Source organism: Malus domestica, chromosome 08, assembly GCF_042453785.1.
Source record: "Malus domestica chromosome 08, GDT2T_hap1".
NCBI classification, from domain to species: Eukaryota; Viridiplantae; Streptophyta; class Magnoliopsida; order Rosales; family Rosaceae; genus Malus; species Malus domestica.
In genome coordinates this window covers 9,384,207-9,390,523 of record NC_091668.1, presented here as the reverse complement: position 1 = coordinate 9,390,523, position 6,317 = coordinate 9,384,207, and the positions used below count along the sequence as shown (strand labels likewise).

At 38.6% G+C, this 6,317-nt stretch overlaps 1 long non-coding RNA gene across 3 annotated transcripts; it reads left to right on the top strand.

The window, feature by feature from the left end:
- The first annotated feature begins 297 nt into the window (after positions 1-297).
- Positions 298-2,220, top strand: LOC114826521 (uncharacterized). Of its 3 annotated transcripts, none has more exons than XR_011583659.1 (6): positions 298-621; positions 697-797; positions 942-989; positions 1,408-1,470; positions 1,787-1,907; positions 2,021-2,220. It is a non-coding gene; the product is annotated as an uncharacterized lncRNA (long non-coding RNA). The 3 variants fall into 3 exon arrangements; XR_011583660.1 differs by having other exon boundaries at positions 913-989; XR_011583661.1 differs by lacking the exon at positions 942-989.
- Positions 2,221-6,317: the final 4,097 nt, after the last annotated feature.

The following is a 6,317-nucleotide window of genomic DNA, read 5'->3' as shown; positions in this document are numbered from 1 at the left end:
AATCTATCACGATCACTACTGGAATTATGCTCATTACACACCATTTTTTGCCCACCCTTTGCAATTGGTGGCCATAGATATAAAGTTGCTACTCTTACTATTTTTTGGTGGCTTTACAGTGGAATGCCACTGATAAGGGTGGCCTTCAACATTGAGCCACCAATGATTGGTGGCTGTTAAATAGCTTTATTTCTTAAAATTACTTTTCTTCTGCTTTTTTTTTTATTTCATTATTTATTTTGTTGGCGCCTAAGTGGTGCTGCTTTTTTTATTTACTTTTCTACTACTTTTCTTCTCTCTCTCTCTCTCTCTCAAGTTCTCATTGTCCTCTTCAGCCGTCTTCCTCCCTCCCGTATCCTCTCTCACCCTCTTCTCTTCCATGCAACAGTGCCACCATCGACCGGTCACCAACGACCAGCAAATCTTACCTCTAGAGTCCTCTTCCCGTCCTTTTTCCAACCCCCAAGTTAGTTTCTAAAAATTCATAGCGGAATTTCTTCAATTTCAGATCTAATAAACGGTGACCGCGGGGTTTCCGGCCAATTTCCGGCAAAGCCTGCCGGAATTGGACCTAGACCCAAAAGGTAAAAACGATCCTCTCCTCGACGGCTATCCTCCAGTGTAAGTGCTTTTCCAAAATAAAAGGTTTTAGTTATGGGATCAATTCTAGATTTCAAATTTTAATTACGTTATCAGTATGCATGTATCGGGGAAGGTGAATTAAAGTTGTTTCCAACCTGGGCCGACCCTCACAAGCGTCCTTCACTTCCACATCCATGGATCCACTCTCTGTTTGGGTAAAATTCATTTTTTTTTGTTTTAATTTTTTTATTCTGGATAATTGTTGAAATTATTCACCTGATAAATTTATACATGTGTAGGTATTTTAATTATTTGGTCTATTTTTTCCAGAATTTTTTTTGTTTGGTATGAACTTGCAGGTTGGAATTATTTTTCTCGGCTGCTTAGGTTTCTCTTGATGATTTAAGGTAAAACAATTTGGTTGGTTGTTTATACACATAAATGAAAAAAAAAAGGAAAAAAAAATTGATATGTTTTGGGCTTTAAAGTGTAACTTTGGAAATTAAATCGAACGTGTTCCTCGTAATAGTTATCATATATTATTGAGGTCAATTTGATATTTGTAATTGTGAGTGTGATAGTTATTTGTTGTTTGTCATAAACTGGGCTGCATACATGTATGATGTGTATGCATCTACATTGAATATTATTTAATATGTGTGATTACTTTGTAATGTCTGAGAGCTCTTGGTGTACTCTATGTTCAGAGACTAGAAACTGGAATGCTATTTATTACTTTCTGGGGATTTTAGTGTTCGTCTTATGCTTGAAATATTATGCTTCAAGGTTAAGGAAAGTTGATTTGCTGTTTTTATTATGTTCTAGGTTAGAGAAAGTTGATTGAGATCATGGCAACAATAAGAATAGAGTCCCCTGTTTTGAGCTCTGGTAATGGCATCTATCATCCTTGCTTGCTACTACTCTCTAATTACTCTGTTAGTATTGTCATGAAATCCATTTTTAATTATTGTGTTTTGGTTCATCTTATTTCATTTTTATGTTATATGCAATCTCTTCATAAAGCTAACTCCAAATCTTAGTTTCTCTTTGTTATTCACCTTGCTTTCCTTTCCTTTCCTTGCAGAAAATTGAACTATTCTGAACTAATAGTTGTGCACTTTGAGCATAGATTAATTTAGTTAGTTCGTTATTAGTTACCTGTGGATAGTGCTCAATTTTTTTTTTTAATTTTGTATCTCCACAGGTTTGTGAGAAATTTTTGTCGGCAAAGTTACTTGCGCCTTCCAACCAACAGTAGCAGTAACGTGAGAGTCTTCATGGCTGATATTATGACTGCAAACCTCTTGAAAAACTACATTTCCCAGGTATTTATTTGATCATATCTCAGTGATGCATGTCCTCAACTCTAATTGCTTTAACGGTTGAATTTGATTTAACATTATTCTTATGAAATTTGTGGATTTGACTTTGGGTGCAGCAAATGATCAGATTCAAGTTATTGACATGATTTAGCTCGTTGGAAACAGAGTGTTCAAACACTTTTCAAAGTTTGAGTCCCAACATTTGTTCAAAATTGTATAAAAGATCAGTTATGCGGATTTGTAGTATATTCTTAATATCAATGATATTACAATTTGTTTTATCACCAAAAAAAAAAAAGAAGATATTATATTCAAATCTGGGTGCCCCCTAAGGCATCCTTTTTTTTTTTAATATTATTTTGAAAATTTGCCACCAATGTGAATTAGGGTGGCATTGTTCACATACCCACCAATGCAATATTAGTAGCCATTGTTACAATAGAGTCCTCTACATTGGTCACACTCTCTAGTTTAGTGGGTGCTTGGTGGCCATAGAGGTTTGCCACCAATGTGAGTGGCAACACTTGACAATAGCCACCAATGAAAAGGGTGGCTTATAGCCAAATTTCTAGTAGTGGATGAGCAGCTTGAATGTGTGCATAGAAAGTGCATCCAAAGATCTTGAGATGAGACAAGTCCATGGTTCTCCCTTTCATAAGGTGATTTGACATTCAACACACGAGTAGGCAACCTACAGGTAGTAGTGGTAAGTGCTTCGGACCAGAACCTCTTGGGTACATTCATTTGTAACATTAGGGACATTGTTTTCTCCGGCAAGCCTTTTTTTTTTTCCTCTTGGCTACACCATTTTGTTGTGGGGTACCAACACAACTAGTTTGGTGCAAAATGTCATGAGTGCTCAAATAGTCGGACATGTTATTGGTTGTGTACCTAGTGCCATTGTGTGACTTTAGGGTGCGTTTGGTACGTGGGATGGGACTGAGGCGTTCCGTCCCACATTTGGTGCGCTAAAATTATGTGGAACGCGCGTCCCACAGAACGAAAATGGGTTAGATTTTGGTTCCCCCTCCCCCCTTGGAATGGGTTTTTCCATCCCGTGGGACATAAAATTATATTTTTTTGGACAATAATACCCCTCTTATTTTTCATTAATTACAATGTCTAGCTCCCTTTCTCTCCCGTAACCTCCCTCTCTTCTACCCTTGTCTTTCCCGTAGCCCTCCTCTTCCTCTACCACAAACCCAGTAACCCAACTGCTAACCCAATCCCAGCAAACCCATCCGACGACGACGACGTCACCATAGCAAACCCTCTTCTTCTCCGGCGCTGTCTGGCGTCACGAACATGACCCGCATCTCGCCATCTTCGTCCGTGTAAGCAAGGTGGATCTGATCCGGAACATGACCCGATTCGAACCTAAACTCGTCATCTGAGGTGGCGAGCTGGTGGGCGATGCCGGGGAGGGGGTTGTGGTCTTGGTCGAGGTGGTTGGGGTCGACCTCAGACTCGTTCCAGCGGAAAATCTGGAAGGAGTAGTTGAATCGAAGATTGACCAGAGGGAAGGAAATGAAGCCCAACCCAGATTTCCATGTGGGGGCGGAGGAGAGGAACTTGTATCCTATAAAGTTGTCGTGGTGGGAGGAAGGGGGCGAGTAGATGCCGAGCTAGTCGAGTCGGGAGGGCGAGTCGATGCCGGACCATTGGATTAAGACGGAGTCGCCCGATTTGGAGAGGGAGGTTGGGGAGAGAGATAGTGAAACAGTTTGGTGGGTCGGAGGGAAGAAGGTGGATGCTGCATGGAGGATGATGACGACGCTGCAGGGAGGACGATGACGAAGCTGCAGAAATTGATTGAAATGAATTTTAGGATTTTTCTTTGTTTGATTTGAAGAGAAAGAAATTGTTTGGGGGTCTGATTCGTCATTTTTTTTCTTCTTGTAATTGTTTGGGGGTCTGATTGGTTGTTGAGAAAATGAAGGAAAACGACGACACTGTAGAAATTGTACAAACAAGGCTAAGATAGTCATTTAACATGAAATTCGAACCGTTCCATCCTATGCATACCAAACATAACACGAACCTCCATTTCGTACCATTCCATCCCGTCCCGTCCCATCCCGTCCCGTTCCGTCCCGTCTGCGTACCAAACGGTACCTTAGTGTTATTTTAGATGAAAATTGATTGTAACAATCCTTGAAAACATCAAACAATTCACTCTTAAATTTCAAGAGATACAACCAAGTGACTTTATAATAATCATCCACAAATGTGACATAATACTTGTATCCATCAAATGATTATACACGAAAGTGATCCAGATATATGAGTGAACAACCTCAAATAGCTTACTGATTCTAGACTTAAATAGATGATACAAAAAGAAGTTCGGTGGCTTTTGACAATTGACAAGTCTCACATTCATGTGAGTTTTTACAAAAGTTTGGAAACAAAGTGGACACTGGTTCTGAGGGATAGCAGGGCGTTGGTGCCAAAGTAGGTACTCTTGAGCAAGGCTTAAGTTGGCGATGGGATCCTTGACAAGGTTGACATTCGTTGAGGGATATTATAGTCCATTTAAAAAGAACCATTCGCCAATCTTATAATTATTCATTCTAATCCTGTAAAATTTCATCAATTTCAGGACTCAACTGAACCCAATCTTGACTAGGAGTTTGTAGAAGACTTGGTGTTTCTTCTTCTCGGTTCAACGAATACCATAGCTGCTGGAGCTTCACCTGGTTAGAGTTTCAATATGGTAATATTTATTATCACATGCATTAGTGTTCTAACCATGCAATCTTAAAGGACAACATGTACCGGTTACTTATGAGAAACATGGCTTAATGCAACATTTAGTTATAAGGATTTTCTCACTCAACCATCAAAGATTCTTCATCATGTGTTCGCTAGGGTAAATGAAATTCGTTTGGCTAAAGAACAAATTTGTATTTTGTAATTTCTGTTGGTATTGGGTTACCAAAACCACCTCATATTTTGTATTTCTATCATGTATATATGGTACTTGATCGGTGGCACGTGGGCAGGTAGTTCACATTTAACAGTAAAAAAATTCTGAATAATTATTCATAACAAAATACTCTTAATTAATCACCTGATAACTAAAAATATATAATTCACTACAACAAAAATGAGCTTTAGGTACAAAAAAAAGAGTACAATTGAGAATTTTGTGTCAGTTTGACCATCAAAAAGCTTAAATAGTTCATATTCAATAAAGGGCACCATATATGGTGCCCAATGTTAAAAAAAAAAAAAAAAATACAAAACAGTAATGAACACGAAAACCGTGCCGAGTAGGGTACTTTTTTACTTAAGAAGGGCATAAAAAGGATTTTGTGTCTATAAAATATGTTTGTCAGCAGCGCTTTATGTCCATCCTGCCTTGCATGTGTCAGATTTGTAATTTTTTTATTAATTTGCAAAAACACGACAAAGGTTATTGTGCCCTTTAGTTCAATATATTTAAATAAAAAGTAAGTTTTGTGTCCTTACATATTTACTTTTGGGATTTTTATGGGGCAAGCAAGGAAACCAAATGAGGTTTGGATTGTACTTGCCTTCAGATTTTAGATAGGATAAGTTAAACACATTTATAAAATATGAAAAACTTAAAAAATCTCTCTTCCCTTCACAAACGTCCAACTCCTCTCTCTTCCCTCATTTTCCCCCTCATCCCTTCCCCCTTCGTCCTCTCTCTCTCTCTCTCTCTCCTCTTTCACACAAGCCATCCACCGGTCACCAACGACCGTCAAATTAAACCTCCAGAATCCTCTTCACGTCCTCCTTCCAACCCCCAGGTTAGTTTTTACAAATTCGTAGTCGAATTTCGTCAATTTCAGATTAAGAAGCATGGCTGGTGATTTTCCGACAAATTTTCTACCAAACCCGTTGGAATCGGACCTCGACCCAAGAGGTAAAAATGATCCTCTCCTTGTGGGCTGTCCTCCACTGTAAGTTGTTTTCCAAAATAAAAACTTTTAGTTTTGGGGTCGATTCTAGATTTCGAATTTTAAATCAATTTTCTATATGCATGTCAAAGATTGGGACGAGGAAGGTGAATCAAGTTTGTTTCCAACCTGGGCCGAGAAGAATTAGACCCACCCACGTATGCATTTTTTTTTGTATGCATGTCAAAGATTGGATTTTCTTTTTGCTTAAATTCATCCTAGTGTTACAAGTAGCTTCTGGAAGTTTATGGAAGAGCTTATGAAAAGATTCACATCCGTTTTACTCGTTTAAACTTGAAGTAGTTAATTGTCTTATTTTCGTTTAGGGCGCCTGGTTCCACCTCGTTGTCCTGCAATGCATGACGGTAGTTGATGAATGTGTTGTGCATGTGGGTAACCTGTAAATTCCAAGTGTTCATATATAGTACAAATATATTCTATTTGCCATCAAGCTAAGATTTGATCTGGAAGATCCACATCAAGG